This window comes from Rattus norvegicus, chromosome 2 (assembly GCF_021556685.1).
Source record: "Rattus norvegicus strain SHRSP/BbbUtx chromosome 2, alternate assembly SHRSP_T2T, whole genome shotgun sequence".
Taxonomy (NCBI): Eukaryota; Metazoa; Chordata; class Mammalia; order Rodentia; family Muridae; genus Rattus; species Rattus norvegicus.
The window spans coordinates 187,339,554-187,357,500 of NC_141535.1; the positions used below are offsets into that span (position 1 = coordinate 187,339,554).

Sequence of the window (17,947 nt, forward strand, 5' to 3'; positions counted from 1 at the left end):
TATGTTTAGCTCTTGTCCTATGCTAGATTAGCTGAGATCTTAGGCCGATGATTATCACCCCTGGCTGCTCATTATGTCCCCGATGAAGAGCCTACGCCTATTAATGGCTAACCGCCGCCTCCAACTGAGGTAAGTGGAAATCTTAGGTGTAGACCCCACACATAGGAACTTTTAAAATTCTCAGGTGACTCTAATAGACACAGGGCTGGGAACCACTATCCTGACCCCTCTCTACTTGTCTACTAGATTTTATACTGTATTCTAACAGCAGATCTCTGACGTGGATTGTCTTAATTAGGGTTTTACTGCTGTGAATAGACACCATGACCAAGGCAACTCTTATAAAGGACAACATTTAATTGGGGCTGGCTTACAGGTGGGAGCATGGCAGCATCCAGGCAGGCATGGTGCAGGCACAGCTGAGAGTTCTACATCATCTGAAGGCTGCTAGGTTGAGGCTATTTAAGCCCATCCCCACTGTGACACACCTACTTCAACAAGGCCACACCTCTTAATAGTGCCACTCCCTGGATTGAGCATATGCAAATCATCACATGGGTTTTTGGGTTTTTTTTGTTTGTTTGTTTGTTTGGTTGGTTGGGTTTTTTTGTTTTGTTTTGCTTTTTTGGTTTTTTTTTTTTTTTTTGTGGTGGTGGGGGAGTTTATACATAGACTACAGTGTTTGCTTTCTGTCCCTTCATACAAGTAGGGATGTAGGCACATATTTTTTTGCAAGCTACTTTAATAAGGGTTCAACCTACCTTCTACCCTACCACCCACCAAAGATAGTGGGAAAGAAAGGTTATTAGGATATGGGGAAGTGGACCTTTTCAGAAATAGTTCTTTGGGGGCAATTCCAATCTTCGTTGTTCAAAGTTTAGTCCAGTAGCAAACACCAAACACAAATCAGCAGCTGCAGTCCAGTCCACGCAGCAGACACCACATGAGTGCACAACAGCAGTTCCATCCAGAAGGAACTGAGCCTGGACGTTCAACTGAGTCTGTGGACGCCGCAGGAATACCACGAGAAGTTCTTTGGTGAGTTTCTATGATCTGCAGCCCCCACAAGTGGAGCTCAGTAATGCAATGCAGGGTGAACCAATACATGCATATGGTCAGCAAAGACCAGCGAGGTGGAGCAAAGCAAACCAGTGCTTGAGCTCCCGGTCTTGTAGGGTCATATTTACATTCCTTTCATGTATTATAGCAAAACATCCTTCCACCTGTGTCTGCCCCAGCAAAACATTATATCCTGAGTCTCCAGGAATTTTCACTCCTTAGGGGGAGGGAGTGTTTCTGGATTATCCTCAAACTGAGTCCCCCTTACATTGGTTTCTTGAGTCAACTAAGGTCAGCTTTCTTACAGAGACAATAAGTGGGAACACAGAGAAGGAGGAGGGAGGAGCAGCACATTCATAGCCAGCTGTGTAAGGAAGCCTACATGAATGAGTGTAGGAACCTATACTAAGAGTGAACCCAGTTAACTGCACAACAGTCCAGTCTGGAGATGGCCTACAGAGTAGACAGCAGGGGGTCTTGCTTGTGAAAGAATGTTCCAAAAGCTGTATGTTCTGGTCACAGAAACGACCACAGGGGGTGCCAGAACTCTGTGAGGGTCAAACTTGGGTTGCCAGGTGCTTTCTACCGTCTCTAGGCTTTGTGGCTTTCTTTTGTTGTATCCTTCCAGTCCCCACCTCACCTTTTGTTTCTGTGGCAGTTCCCGTGTCATGAGCCGCTCAAAGTCCTTTACTTTCAGTGGGGTTCTTTCATAGTGTTCTTTTGGACCAGGGAGATGGTTCCACAAGTAAAGAAAGGCACTTGCCACCAAGCTTGGTGACCTGAATTTGGTCCTCAGACTCTACAGGGAATGGGAGAACCAACTCCTGCAAGCTGTTTTTTGATGTCAACATATTACTTTGATCCGAGGATGCTTTTTGGGCAGTTCTGAATCTCTCATGAGGGTCTGTGTGAATGTAAGATGGATTTTTTTCTCTATTTCTGAAAAAAAAAAAAACAACCCTGGGATTTGAGAGGTTACATTGAACGTGCTGATCACTTTGAGTAGTGTTGGTCACTTGCTGGTAATACTGCTCACTTGACAGTACTGTTGGTACAAAGGGACAGCATATCTTGTTCATGAGCATAGGGTGACCTCACATTTTCTAGGTTCTGTGATATGGAGCTTTGGGGTCTTTTGGCTCATGTTTTACTCATTTCAGGCTACCATAAGTGGACTTATTAATTTTATATAGTAAAGTTATATATAAAATTTTATGGGGCTGGAGAGATAGCTCAGTGGTTAAGATTACTGACTGTTCTTCTAGAGGTCCTGAGTTCAAGTCCCAGCATTCACATGGTGGCTCACATCTGCAATGGGATCTGATGCCCTCTTCTGGTGTGTCTGAAGACAGTGACAGTGTATCATATACATTAAATAAATAAAACTTAAAAATTTTTATATAGTAAAAAGTTATAAATGTTATAAAATGTTATAAAACATTGATTTTTTTGTTTGATGATTTTTCTATCTTGTCATTTTGTTAAATTTAATTTGTGTATGTGTGTAATCCTTAAGGCTTTCTGTATTTTATATTACATCATATATGAACAGACAATATCACTTCCAATTCCATTTTATACACCCCCTCCCCCTTCCCTGCCTCCCTGTCCTCTCCGTGTGTGTGGTGTGTGTGTGTGTGTGTGTGTGTGTGTGTGTGTATACATTTTGTACAAGGCTGAAAAACATTTAAGGAATTTCCTATTGTTGTACACGGAGTGAAATGGCAGATATGGTGGTAATCTAGGAATGTAATCAAGGAAATAAAAGAACTTTCGGGAACTATTTTCTTAATTCATGACTTTGTTGCTTCAACTTGGCTCCAGTAGGTTTGGTGAGAAACACCTAAGGAATGCCAGTAAAAATTAGTTCTTAGTGTAGGTGGTTGATGTGCTGCTGCTTATATTCAAATGCTAAATTTTATACCGAAAGACCTGGTTGCTCTCACTATATCACCTTTTGTTGTGTAAACCTCGGCTGGGCAGAAGAGAGGTAGGCAGGGCTGCAGTTCAGGGGCTTAGGGTCTCGGTCAGGGGCTATAGGAGAGAAGAAGGACATGGAAGAAGGGACTCTTGGTAGGTAGATTGTGAGCTTGGAGCCATGAAGACTGGCCGGTTGGAGTAGCAGTGGCCCAGGCGGAACCTGGCAAGTGATATTTCAGGGTTACAGACAGGGGAGTAGGCAAATTAGCGTAGAGGGCTGACATCTGCCCAGCTCTAGTACTTTAAGGATTATTATAAATAAAAAGGGTTGGGAACTGAATTATCTAGGATGGGGCAGAAACCCCCAATTAATATTTACCACAACACATTAGTAATGACCTTTCACTTAAGTAGTCAGTGAAGTCTAGAGGCAAGCTTACAGAACAGGGGCTTTGAGGGGATTGAGTGTGTAGAAGGAAGGAGAGAGTGGGACAACATTCATCTTAGTGCCTCATACTCCAATCAATAACATTTCACGCTTTAATCGCTGTGATACTGGCCGCAGATCTAAGGGCCTCTTACACTGATATTATATACAATAGATTTCTTTTAATGTAAAAGGCAGGTTTTTTGGGTTTTGTTTAGATTTTATATGTGAACAGCGTGTCTATATCATCCACACTCCTCATCCACCCGTGGCTGCCTTTCAAGATTCATGACCCCTTACTTTATTGTTTGTTTATATATATATATATATATATATATATATATATATATATATATATATATATATATATATATGTAACACACACACACACACACACACACACACACACACATTCATTCTACTGAGCCAAGTTACCTTTGCTCCTAGGTATGTGCTGGGATGACCACTTGGGATTGGAGCTCCTATATGAACACTCATTCCTGGAAGAAACTGATCCTCCCTCTGTCAGCAGCCACTGGCTACTGTAGCTTTTCATCTAGGGGAGAGCCCATGTGGGATATGTTTGGCATGTCAACTGGTGTCATCATGCTTGTTCTGGCAACCAAATTGATAGTCATGGGTACATCTTCTCTGTCGTGTCTAGGGAATGCTATCTAACAGTAAATACCCCAAGCCTCTGTTTCTCACAACCAACTGTTCTGCTCCCTTCTCTGTAATCTCCGTTGAACCTTAAGTGTAGGGGTTGTGATACAGATGTTACCAGATGTCACCACAGCCCCTAACTTTCTTCATTTTCACCAGTTGCTTATCTCTGTAATTATCTCCATCTTTCCCAAAAACAAGCTTGTTTGAAGTGGGGGTGGGTGAAAGCTACAATTACCTGTGAGGATAAGGACAGGTATTTAGAAAACAGTAAGATGGGCTGGAGAGATGGCTCAGTGGTTAAGAGCATTGACTGCTCTTCCAGAGGTCCTGAGTTCAAATCCCAGAAACCACATGGTGGCTCACAACCATCTGTAAAGAGATCTGATGCCCTCTTCTGGTGTGTCTGAAGATAGCTACATACAGTGTACTTATATATAATAAATAAATCATTAAAAAAGAAAAAGAAGGGGTTGAGGATTTAGCTCAGTGGTAGAGCACTTGCCTAGCAAGCTCAAGGCCCTGGGTTCGAAAAAAAAAAAAGAAAGAAAAAGAAAACAGTAAGATTATATTAGTTCAGGAACCTGGCAGTAGTAGCTCCTCTGGGACTTCCCCAGACATAAGTAGCTAAGTTTACAGTATGAGGCATGAATATCCTCCTGCTGAGGAGGCCACATGTCTGTCTAATCAGACAGCTGTTGGGTACCCCAAGATAAAAGGGCCACTTTTGCAGATATTTCTCTCTATTGCTGTCCACTTTAGATTTTCAGACTGAGTCCCTCAGAGAACCTGGAGCTCACTTATTGCAAATGACTAGCTGGTCCACAAGCCCCAGTGACCGTCCTGTCTGCCCCGCCCCCATTCTACACTGGCAGGGAACACGGAACATGCTGCCATGTCAGGTGTTTTGCTAGGGATCCAAACTTGGGACTTCAATCTACCCCAGAGGCACTTTACCAACTGACTTATCTCTCCAGCCCTGGGTCATTTTTAAAAGTAATACTTTTATTCTTTAAACTTTGCACACAAATATGGTATATTTTGATCGTATTCATCCCCAAGTGCTCCCAAATCCATCCCCAACTCCTCCCTCTCTCGCAACTTGTCTGTTTTCTTTTTAATCTCATGGCACTTAATTTATGCTGCCTGTATACCCATGGATTTTTGGACCATCCAAATGGGTGTGGTAGACCTCCAGGAGCCGCACTGTTCTCCCCCCAGAAGCTATCAACTGCCAATAGCTTCTAAGCCAGGGATGGGGGCTCATAAGGCCTTCCCGTTTCACTCTAGAGCACTGCCTTGGTCTGGCAAATGCAGATACTGTGAGTTCATGGGTTCTGTCATGTCCCGAAGACAGTTGACTTGGTCCTCCCTGTCCACTGGCTGTTATGATCTTTCTGCCTCCCTTCTTCAGTGGTCCTGAGTTTTGGGGGCAGCTAAGTCATCATAAATGTGGGAAATCAAGTTCAATCATGAAATCATTAATTCAAGTCCCACTTCTCAAATATAAGAAGACAGTGGCATTGAGAGGTGGGTAGAAGAAGGCTGGGAGAGTTTCCTATAGAGGCTCTAAGCCACGTGCCTAAACCATCTTTTTTTTTTTAATTTTTTTTATTAACTTGAGTATTTCTTATATACATTTCGAGTGTTATTCCCTTTCCCGGTTTCCGGGCAAACATCCCCCTCCCCCCTCTCCTTCCTTATGGGTGTTCCCCTCCCAACCCTCCTCCCATTGCCGCCCTCCCCCCACCAGTCTAGTTCACTGGGGGTTCAGTCTTAGCAGGACCCAGGGCTTCCCCTTCCACTGGTGCTCTTACTAGGATATTCATTGATACCTATGGGGTCAGAGTCCAGAGTCAGTCCATGTATAGTCTTTAGGTAGTGGCTTAGTCCCTGGAAGCTCTGGTTGCTTGACATTGTTGTACATATGGGGTCTCGAGCCCCTTCAAGCTCTTCCAGTTCTTTCTCTGATTCCTTCAACGGGGGACCTATTCTCAGTTCAGTGGTTTGCTGCTGGCATTCGCCTCTGTATTTGCTGTATTCTGGCTGTGTCTCTCAGGAGCGATCTACATCCGGCTCCTGTCGGTCTGCACTTCTTTGCTTCATCCATCTTGTCTAATTGGGTGGCTGTATATGTATGGGCCACATGTGGGGCAGGCTCTGAATGGGTGTTCCTTCAGTCTCTGTTTTAATCTTTGCCTCTCCGTTCCCTGCCAAGGGTATTCTTTTTCCTCATTTAAAGAAGGAGTGAAGCATTCACATTTTGATCATCCATCTTGAATTTCGTTTGTTCTAGGGATCTAGGGTAATTCAAGCATTTGGGCTAATAGCCACTTATCAATGAGTGCATACCATGTATGTCTTTCTGTGATTGGGTTAGCTCACTCAGGATGATATTTTCCAGTTCCAACCATTTGCCTACGAATTTCATAAAGTCGTTGTTTTTGATAGCTGAGTAATATTCCATTGTGTAGATGTACCACATTTTCTGTATCCATTCCTCTGTTGAAGGGCATCTGGGTTCTTTCCAGCTTCTGGCTATTATAAATAAGGCTGCAATGAACATAGTGGAGCACGTGTCTTTTTTATATGTTGGGGCATCTTTTGGGTATATGCCCAAGAGAGGTATAGCTGGATCCTCAGGCAGTTCAATGTCCAATTTTCTGAGGAACCTCCAGACTGATTTCCAGAATGGTTTTACCAGTCTGCAATCCCACCAACAATGGAGGAGTGTTCCTCTTTCTCCACATCCACGCCAGCATCTGCTGTCACCTGAGTTTTTGATCTTAGCCATTCTCACTGGTGTGAGGTGAAATCTCAGGGTTGTTTTGATTTGCATTTCCCTTATGACTAAAGATGTTGAACATTTCTTTAGGTGTTTCTCAGCCATTCAGCATTCCTCAGCTGTGAATTCTTTGTTTAGCTCTGAACCCCATTTTTTAATAGGGTTATTTGTTTCCCTGCGGTCTAACTTCTTGAGTTCTTTGTATATTTTGGATATAAGGCCTCTATCTGTTGTAGGATTGGTAAAGATCTTTTCCCAATCTGTTGGTTGCCGTTTTGTCCTAACCACAGTGTCCTTTGCCTTACAGAAGCTTTGCAGTTTTATGAGATCCCATTTGTCGATTCTTGATCTTAGAGCATAAGCCATTGGTGTTTTGTTCAGGAAATTTTTTCCAGTGCCCATGTGTTCCAGATGCTTCCCTAGTTTTTCTTCTATTAGTTTGAGTGTGTCTGGTTTGATGTGGAGGTCCTTGATCCACTTGGACTTAAGCTTTGTACAGGGTGATAAGCATGGATTGATCTGCATTCTTCTACATGTTGCCCTCCAGTTGAACCAGCACCATTTGCTGAAAATGCTATCTTTTTTCCATTGGATGGTTTTGGCTAAACCATCTTTTAATCTCCAAGCAGCCACAGGAAGTCGGAGCTGTATTCCCCGAATCTTCCCAGGAATATGTGTCTGTCACATATTCAGGACTTTCTCCTTGGAGAAACTCTTCTTTCCAGATTAAATTATTTCCATATTTGGGAACAGTTGAGCCATCTTTCTTATTTTTTCTTATTTTTCTCTTTTTAAATACATGAATCTATTTGCTTTGTACTCATTTAATAAAAGGATAATTTGAGAAAAATTAAATTCTACTCCTCTAGGCTGCCCCAGGACAACCACTATTGACCAGAAAACAACCGAAGCTGCAATTCCCTGCTGTTATTTTTTGAGAACGAAGCATGAAAAGGTTTCTTTGGTCTGGTGATCTCAGAGGTTCCTGCCCGTGCTTGGCTGGCACCTTGCTGTCAACCCAAGGTGAGGCAGGATCTTTACCACAGTCAATGCATGTCAGAGCAGGGAGCATATGGCCCTGTGGAGATGCTCCGTCCATGGCCGTCAGGAGTTGAGGGAAGAGGGAGAATGAGAGAAAGAAACCTGTACAAGGCATACAATTCAAAGTTGCCCCTCGCTGACCCACTTTCTCCCAGCAGGCTGCGTTTCCTAATACTCCCTTGATGAAATCTGTGCTCAAAAGTGCTGGAGCCTAGTCTTCACACGAACCTTAGGAGAAGCGAGGGGTATTGAAGATTTATAATCCAAACCTCAGCACCTATTGAAACTAATATAACCCAGTCCAAGGAAAATCCATGGCCTCAGTGTCTACTCCCACACAGACTCTAAAGCTCTGTCCGCCATTAAAGAATTAGTAGGTGGGGGTGGGGGCAAACGCCTTTAATCCTATCGCTCAGGAGGCAGAGGCAAGAGAATCTCTGGGAGTTCAGTGCCAGCCTGGTCTACAAAGCAAGTTCCACGACGGCCAGGGCTGTTACAAAGAGACTGTGTCTCAAAAGACAAAAAGAGTTAGTAGTGGCCAGATGTTAGCTGTGGAGGTCTGAGTGGGACAGTCTGTGCCATCCGGTGTTTGCAGGTCTAAGCTGCAGCAGTTTTAAGGGTCTATGACACAGTCATGTGCTTTCCCGTGATCTCTAGGACTGTATTTGGGAAACCACCCACATTCTGAATAGTAAAATGTAGATGCTTTCTCAACTACCACCTGACGCCAGGACGGAAGCGCGTGTTCCCCTCCTACATCGATCTCAGCTGTAGTTTGCTGACCTTTTCATTCTAAAGTGGCAAGTATCACCCAGTTTTCTCCTCATCTTAATGGCATCAAAGACCCGTGTTCTCTCTCCGTACACGTGCTGATGTAGCCACGAGGGGGCGCTGAGAGGAGCTGCCACCAGCTCGAAAGAAACACTGTACTCAAGCACAATCTTGCAGTTCCGGGCGATTCAGCGAAGCGTCACTGAGACCCTACCTCTGACTCTGTCCCGTACTCACCTTAGGCCAGCGCTGCCCTGGCTCGAAGGGCTGCCCGGATCGTTTCGCCCCGTCTCCTGTACAGACCCTACAGCATTCTGACCAGAGATGCTGCGACGCTCCTCCAGAGGGGGCCCGCCTTCCTTTCTTCCCATGGCTGCAACTTCCCGATGATTTGTGGCCTGGGCTGCGCCGGGGGTTGAGGAGCACGAAAGAGAGAGACAAGGACTAAGAAGGAGTAAAGAGGTGAGGGCTGGAAGAGAAATTAGGGAATCGGGATAGAAATCATTAGAGCTTTCTGGACAATACGGGGGAAAAATTACAAACAAAATAAACCTTTTCCGGGGGGTGGGCCAGAGAGCGCCTGCGCAAGGGATTGTAAATCAGAACAAGAGACCAGCTATATAGGAACAAACCGCCTTGCACTTCCCTGCTCCCAAAGTGTTAAGTCCACTTTCTCATTCTCTGAGAGCCACTTACCCCGCTACACCCCACACGCCAAGAGCGGAACAGAACGATCGTATGTGCGATTCTTCCGGTTGTGAATTAGGGTGCTCTGATCCTGACTGTAAGAAAAGTGCTTGATGAAGAAATCGTGGGCACGATGGAAGTCGAAAATGGATTTGGTCACCTATCGTGAGTCAAAGCCTCTCCACATATATGGTTCCATGGTGTAATGGTGAGCACTCTGGACTCTGAATCCAGCGATCCGAGTTCAAATCTCGGTGGGACCTATCTCTTTAGTCCACACAGGAACTATTTTCCTTCCGTTCATATCCCTGACTTAGCACAGGAAGGAAAGGGGAGCAGGCCCTGGCATCACACCTGCCTTAGATCAATTGCCTGCCGCATTTGCGTCCTATCTCTCCGTTCAGAGACACCAATCCACACCGTAGCTGCCTGAACACGACACCGCAATAGGATATCCTGTCCTCTGCGACCAGCCTGGCCCGGGGCTCGCTGCCATACCGCGACTCCGCGACCCTCAGGTCTGCCATGTTTTCAGGTGACCTGGGGACGAAAGATCTCCCACACCCGCGAGGCAGCGTACCACGTCCTGGCTTCCCACACACCCGCCGCTCCCTCTCCTGTTCCTGCATCTGTTGAAGGGAATTTAAACCAGCTTAGCCCTTCTTGGGTTTGAGCAGTTTCAATGCGTTTCAGTTCATTAAACTTCTGAGATTCTATTGAAACCAGTAGAGGCCGCAGCAGTTTTCTAAATTGAGATCAAAAGCTGAGCTTAGATCGCAGTGGCTCCTCCCCGGGCCACTAGCCCGAAGTCAGCAGCTGAAGCTTCAGCCCCAGAGCTCTGCCCCAGGAAAACTCCGTTGGAGAAGGCCGTGGGAATGTAAGAGGAAGGTTTAAATAGTCTTCACGTATAGGCGCCTGGAGAAATTTAAATAATTGTTTTCCTGTGGTTGGAATTTTGGGTAGTTGCGAAATACTGAAAAGTATAACTTTTTTTTTAGAGAGTTCAGTCTGGGACCTGAAAAGAAATGCCACAGAGATGGTCGAGAGAGGTGAGGGAGATTTGGGGAAAAAAAAAGTCCCAATGCTTTGGCCAAGAAGGCGGTCCCCTCCCCCAGGTAACCTGAGGAGCCAGAATGGAAAGATCTTCAGCCCCTCAGATCTGTGTTGGTGTTTCTCAGGAAAGTAAACCTCTCTGGCTACTCAACAGCTTCCCTCTCTCGGTAGTGCTCATTGGCTCCTCTGCTACCCGCGGAAGCCCATCCTCCGTGACTCAGTGGGTACTGACTGCTCTTGTTCCGAATGCTGGGGTAAACATCCCATTCCTCTATGGACTCTGACCGGGGCCCACAGTCTGTGAAGATCCGAAGTAACGATGCAGGCCAGCTCCTGAGATAGAAAGAGAAACGCCCATAAGCTTCCTGAGGCCCCTTACTTGCCCCATCTCTGAGGGATACCTTAGGGCACTGGTAGAAAAAATACAGACAATAGTTGCCATAGATCTTGCATAATCCTCCCTGTTACAGAGTTGGGGACCAGCCTGCTCCAGAACAGACATTTTGAGGGTGTTCTAGTTTGCTTTTCTGTTGCTGATTTAAAACATTCTGACCAAAAGCAGCTAGGGTAGGAAAGGGTTTATTTTGTTTCATAGATCGTGGAGGGGAGTCAAGACGGGACCTTTAGGTGGGAACTTGAAGTAGAAAGTGTGGAGAGAGCTTACTTGCTGGCTTGCTCTCAGGCTCTGGCTCAGCTTTCTTATTCAGCTCACGCATACCTGCCTAAGGTATGAACCATCCAATGTGGGCTGGGCCGTCCTACACCAATTAACATTAAAGAGAATGATCCACAGACATGCCCACCAGACAATTTGATCTAGGCAACTCCCCACATGAGGCTCTCTCTTCCTTGACACACTGTCAAGTTGACCACCCAAGATTAGCCATCGAAGAGGACACTTGAAATAAACATGCTGGAGTCTGGGAAAGCCCTTTTCACCCCCACGGTTTGCACTCAGTAAGTATAAAGAACACAGTCACTCCACCAATATAACATATATATAACACACGCCTGGAATTAGGCCTGCAAGGATGAACTGGCCAGCACTTTCTCCACGGAGCTCCCGCAAATGAGAACTGCATTTCTGTGACTCTGACTCCTGAGGAGCAAGAACCAGGAGAGAGGAGCAGCAGGGATACTGGGATCATATCCGACTCAGAAGGGAAACAAAGTGAGTATGCCTTCAAGCCGGGTTCAGGCTTCACAGTAAAAGACAGCAACTTTGGTTTCCTCTAAGTGGGAAATTTCCCACTGAAATTCAAACACGGATCGCTGGATCCGGAGTCTAACATTTGCACCACCACACCATGAAATCACTGTGCTGAGCAGCTTCTGATTGGCTGTAGGGTTGCAAATCCACCCCTCACCCCACCTCACTCCCCTCCCCATGCCCTAAATAAGCTGTTCTATACTATATGACGGCCCTCAGGGGGAAGGGGTGCCTCAGCATGGGCTGGCAGAGGCGCCCTCTTCCACCTCACCATATCACAACTCTACCAAACATATTCCTGGTTCTTTCTTTTTATAAAACACAACGCTGCCTATTCTTTAAGTTTTCCCCTTCTGGAATGAGAACAAATACTTTTATGGGACTGGACACAAAGAAGGGCGTTTTAGGCCCTTAGGAAGGCCCCAGCCTGGTTCATGTTGCTGGAGCTTTCTTTTGCGATGGAAAATCCCTGCCCTAAGCTTCCCTTGCTTTTTCTTTGTAGCTGTCTATGTCCCAACCCTCAAGTGGCCTCCAATGATTTTCCGGAGCAGGATTTGATTCACTGACTCCAATCCCTCCTTCCCCCTTCATTTTTGTGCTTTCCTTTCTGCCTTCCCCTTGTAACATTCCCCACTGCTTAGGGTCCAACCCCAGTCCTCCTTGACACACTGTCTTTTCCTGAGAGACAGTGTGGTGAGGTGTGTGTTTGGGGGGGGGGGCAAAGATAGTCAACATAGAAAGGGCTACGGGAAAAGATGGGGAAGAATATGTATTCTCTTGGCCCTATCTTTTGGGTGAACCCCAAACAGGCAATGTCCTGCCACAAAAGGCGAAATTAACTTTTTTTTTTTTAAAAAAGATTTATTTAAATAAGTACACTGTAGCCATCTTCAGACACACCAGAAGAGGGCATCGGATTCCATTACAGATGGTTGTGAGTCACCATGTGTGCTGGGAATTGAACTCAGGACCTCTGGAAGAACAGTCAATGCTCCCGTCTCTCCAGCCCCAAAATCAACTGTTGAAATTTTAGGAATTTCACAACCACAGAGAGCCTTCTTCCTTGCCTGCGGAGCCCCCGGGAAAAAGCCCCCAGGAAAGCACACAAAATGTGGTTTTACTTGGGTAGGTTCCCAGAGAAGCCCACCTAGAGGTGTGTCCAAAGAAAAGCCCTAGTTGCCCTTATTAGCGATGAGTAGGAGAAGGTGTAGGCACTCAGGTAGCTACATTCTGTTTCCCGCCTCCTGGTGCCTGCAGCCTCCACACTGCTGCACCCCGAACACCCGACGGGGGGCGTAACGGTGTGTGAGTTCGTGCTTGGAATCTTCATGACCTGGTCACCCACGAGCTTCTCAAAACAGCTCCTACAGATCACACTGTGTCCTTGGTATGCCACCCAGAGTGATGGTCAGGAGCAGGGCATTGGACTTAAGGAGAAAATAGTGCTCTCTACACATTCATGGCTGTCCCTGTCACCCCCCGCCCCCACTTCCTTGCCCTCATATTTTCCGGATCCACTCTTCCTTCCACCTGCTGTTTCCTCTCTAACTGTATTGCTTCACACCATCCCCAGGTTAAGGTCACCGATGAGGTGGTAGGCACACTGCCATTTTAGACAGCATTTTCTTTACATTTTCCAGGAAGATTTGGTTCAAACGCTGGTAAGGTTTAAATGAATATGCACTTGTGAAAGTTTTCACATCCTCTAATTTGGAGATTCTTAAGAATTAAAACTTGGAAAGAGTAAAGTGGGAACCTGTTACTTTAATATTTATTATTTGTATCTATATTTAAGAAGGTGTCAGGTCCCCTGGTGATGGAGTTACCTCAGTTCTGAGCGGTCTTACATGGATGCTGGGAACTGAACTCTGGTCCTTGACAAGAGCAGCAAACTCTTAGTGGCTAAGACATCTCGTTAGCTCCCTTAGTAGCATTTTGATCCCCAAGGACCTCTTTCATAGAACACTTCCTGGGTGTTCTTAGGTGACAGACTCAGGTTGAGGAAGACATTGAGCTGTCTCTCCCCAGTATAAAGAAAGATCATTTTCTCCCCTAAGGTTCTTCAGTTCCATCTAACCATGACATCAGTTCAAAGTAGGTGACAGATACAGCCCCAGATCAAAAATCCAAAACCTCGTTGAAACCATCCATTTCAGGTGTGGATGAACTTTTCTGCAAAGGGACTACTTTTTTGACTACAGGCTCCCTCCTTTCTTCCTTCCTCTCCTTCCTCTCCTTTCTTCCTTCCTTCCTTCCTTCCTTCCTTCCTTCCTTTCTTTCTTTCTTTCTTTCTTTCTTTCTTTCTTTCTTTCTTTCTTTCTTTCCTTCTTTCTTATTTTTGACTCTGTTAAGTCCAGTGTGATCCAGTCTCACTGTGCTGCCAAGGATGGCCTTGGAGTTTTACTTTACAATCCATTTATTTTGACTTTGTGTGTATTTTCAAAGTTTAGACCAAATAAGTTATAAAGAATTAAAACAATTTTTTTAATATTTGCAGTGAAAACAGGAGCAGAGGGTGGTGGGAGGTATGTGGACATAGAGCTAAACTCTTTACTCTCTGACAGGCAAATGGTTGACAAGCGGTGACCTTCGTCCTGCTGGAAATAGAATAAAGCAGCACCTGTTCTGCCACTTTTTTGCCCTGTCCACACAGACAAAAATCTCTACTTATTTGGAGAGCTTGGCCTCTAAGTTAACGAAGCTTGGCGGGGTGTGTGCTGAGCTCTTGGAGTGTACAGAATTCACCAGTTCACACTGAAAGGAGCTTGAAATTCTAAGTCCAGCAGGTGAGACGTCAACAGCAGGAACCAACAGGCCCATCTTAGTAATGAGATGCGGATGAAGGCTTAGAGGCAGCGGTGGACTCTGGATCCTGGAATTTGGGTACAAAAAGGACCTGAAAAGTCTCTCCAGACGGTACCCCACAGTTGACGGTCCTTCATGACCGACCTTCATGTTGTACTCACAGGTCATGTTTAGACAGCCACACAGGGAGGAGCTAGAGGAGCAGGAAGGGCCCAGAAATGGGTGGTGGGATGGCTGTTCTTGGTTGTCAACTTGACTACATCTGGAATGAACCAAAATCCAAGTGGCTAGATCCACCCGTGACGGGCATTTGAAGTGGGAAGACCCACTTTCAATCTGGATCTTTTGAGGTGGGAAGATCCACCTTCAATCTGGGCCATGCCTTCTGGATATTCCATTTTCCCATTAAACCTCTCTAGAAAACTCCCTCAGGGGCAAACCCAGAAGTGTGTCTTCTAGGTGGCTGTGAATCCAGTCAAGTAAACAGGGAAGAGTAACCAGATTGGAAATGCCACAGCGCCCAACCTCCACCACAGGTTCTTGATCCCTTGGATGTGAGATAGTTACGGTCACTATTTTAACATAAGCCAAAAAATAAACTATATGTGTGTATATATGTGTATTCATCCTATAGGTCCCGTTCCTCTAGAGAACCCTGACTACTGCAGGGGTAGTATTCAAGGAAAAAAACCTGCAGAGTACAAGAACTCTTGCAGTCTACTGGTCTCCAGAAACCCACCCTATGTAGTATAATTAACAATTAAAATTACTGGACAAGGCCAAGAACTTACTTTTGAAAAATTCAGGAGATATCCTCATAGTGTATCTAGCAATGGTTTTTGTTTGTTTTAAAGTAACTTTTATTGGCCTGATGATTTAATGTCATCTGGGGCTCTCCGCCTCCCTCTGCTAACCTCGGCCTAGTCCTGGAGGCTTCTAGTCTCCATTCCGTCTAGTCTAGGACTAGAATGTTTTCAGCCTGAGACTTACTGCTACGTAAGTCCACCTCTTCCTAGTTCTTTCTGAGTTCCGGCTGGCTGGTCAACTCAGCGTTCTGCCTCAAACTCTTCTCCACACTGACTGATTCAAACTGGCTTTTCTCTCTGCCTCTGAATTGCTTGGCTTGGCTTCAAACTAACTCTAGCACTCTTTTCTAATCCTCTGGCTTCTTCTCATTTTCTTGCTCATCTGTCTGTACCTGTGTCTAGCTTGTTCTCTCTTCAATGTGTCTGTGCACAACTCTCCCAGTTAAACTGCCTCCTTCTCCCTCTCTGCAGCTCTACTCTCCCCCTTAACTCCACTGCACTGCTGTCCAGGAACTTTCCTGTGTTCTTGTACTGTACCCTCTTCCTCCTGTGCTGTCTGTCTCTCCCTTAAGTACCTCCCCTTCCCCTCTCTTCTCATGAGTGTTGACCGTTTCCTAGTCTGTCAAATCTTTCTCTGGTTTGTCACTTTCTGCCACTCTATTAGACATCACTTTCAAACATGGGTGTTTCCTTCTGCAAACTAACTTTACCTTCGTTGTTTGGGATTAAAGGTGAGTATTAAGGGTGTGTTTATATTCTAGCCAGAACAGGATGTCTCTCTACAGCCCTGACTGTCCTGGAACTCTGTAGAGCAGCCTGGGTTTGAACTCACAGAGACCTGCCTGTTTCTGCCTCCTGAGTGCTGAGATTAAAGGCATGCACCACCATCGCCTAGCTTCTGTCAACGTTCTAATAACCTTTTATTCACTGGGATTTAATTATGTATTTTCCTTTCTTTCCTACCTAAGGGAATTCAGTTTTCCAACTGAAACTCAAGCATGACAGCTGACCCAATTAGGGCAGTTAAGGTCAGTTAAAGGGAGAGAGGCACTCTTCTTCCTCAGACAGAATTTAAAGGCCCTCCTTACCCAGGGTGGCCCTGACAGCCTTCAGGTAGGGCTACCAAGAGCAACTGACAAGGGCACGGGTTAGCTGAGCATCTAATCTTAAAGCTCAGCTGGGTGAAGTGGCCACAGGACTTCCTTACCCCAAGATGCCTCCAGGTACCCAGCTCACATGATACTCCACCAGGAAAGGGACCTTTGTCCTGGTGTCCTGCTGTCCTCTGCATCTGGAGCCTTCAGGGACCAGGCCTGACTGAGCAGGAAGAGAGGAGAAACACCCTGGGGAGAGGCTAGACCTGATGTGACTTAGCATCTGGGCAGCAGGCAGTAGCCTCACAGGAAGGAGAGTGTCATGTGGGATGCTTATTAGAATGAATAGTCTAGGCTAAGAGTAGAAGCTTTCCAGATTTCCACATGCTGACCTTGCTGTGGGCAAGGAATTGAAGCATCTCTTCTTTTTGGCATCTCTAACTGGTTAATGCATGTGTTGTATAGGAGCTGCAGCATTCAGACAGATTGCTCATGAGAGCTGTAAGAGAGAAAAGGGTCACTCACAGCAGTTGGCTTAAGGACTTGAAAAACCCAATAGTGGGATGGGGTAGGATGTCGGATACGCTGGATGGCTTAACAGATAACACAGTATTTCCCCTTATTGAATAAGAGCCAGACGGTCGCTAAGTGGCTCCACTTCACGCATTTCAAGGCGGTGTAGCCCACTAAGGCTTTAAAATAAGCTGTGTGTATGATGTCAGGGTGTGCCGTGAGAAGGGACCATATTGAACGACTCCATGTGTTGACACTGATGATGAAGAAGATGATGATGATGGTGGGTTCTACGTAACTCTAAATGACCAGGGACCAGTGAACCCAAGTAGAAGATTGGAGAAGGTTTATACAAGTGTGGACCACGAGGTTAGAGCAGCTGAGGTTTCAGAATCAAAGGTCAAGGCATATAGGGCTCTGACGGTGCAAGCACAGGTGGTATGGCCTTTCTGCACTGGTGACCTCAGAAGGAGTCTGACTAAGGTTGACAAAGCATTAATCACTTCCCCCTAGTAAGCTAAAATTGAGAGGGGTGGTATTTCATCTTCCTCCTCCTCTTCCTCTGCCTCCTCCTTCCTCCTGAGGCCATTGGAGAAATAAACAGACTTTTTTTTAAAGCATACAAAAACTCCCCAAATCCCACATTCAGTATATGGATTTTTGTATCTTTGCTATATGCTTTGTATTGTCAATATTTAACTATCTTGGAAAGGTTTTATATTGAAATTGAATATATTGACAATATATCTACTCTGACATACACATACATACATATATATATGATGTGTATATATGATGAACTATTGCTACAGTGAGCTATTAGTATATCTGACTTTTTATTACCTTTATTTATTTACTTATTATGTATGCCTGTGGTCATGTGTGCGGAGGTCAAAGGTAACTTGAAGCACTCGGTTCTCTTCTTCCACTGTTCAGGATGTCATGGCTTGTTGGCAAGCTCCTCTACCCACTGAGCCTTCTCCCAGCCCAGTCTGTCTATCCTTTCTGTTGCATTGTGTATAAGTATTGCTGAGAACACTTAGACCTAATGTCTGCATATTTTGAGTAGAAAACATTAACTGCAGTTCCAATGCTGTCCTTTGGGTCTCTAGA

General features: G+C 45.4%; 2 long non-coding RNA genes and 1 other non-coding gene across 4 annotated transcripts; 2 read left to right on the top strand and 1 right to left on the bottom strand.

Annotated features, from left to right (window-relative positions):
* Window positions 1–5,685: 5,685 nt before the first annotated feature.
* Window positions 5,686–9,447, bottom strand: LOC147996440 (uncharacterized). 2 transcript variants are annotated; one of them, XR_015676621.1, is made up of 3 exons: window positions 9,363–9,447; window positions 8,904–9,135; window positions 5,686–7,997 (listed from the first exon to the last, which is right to left on the bottom strand). It is a non-coding gene; the product is annotated as an uncharacterized LOC147996440 (long non-coding RNA). The 2 variants fall into 2 exon arrangements; XR_015676622.1 differs by having other exon boundaries at window positions 7,648–8,123.
* Window positions 8,842–15,033, top strand: LOC102550575 (uncharacterized). Its single transcript, XR_015676620.1, has 2 exons — window positions 8,842–11,577; window positions 14,181–15,033. It is a non-coding gene; the product is annotated as an uncharacterized LOC102550575 (long non-coding RNA).
* On the top strand, window positions 9,545–9,616 carry Trnaq-cug4 (transfer RNA glutamine (anticodon CUG) 4). Its single transcript has one exon. It is a non-coding gene; the product is annotated as a tRNA-Gln (tRNA).
* Window positions 15,034–17,947: the final 2,914 nt, after the last annotated feature.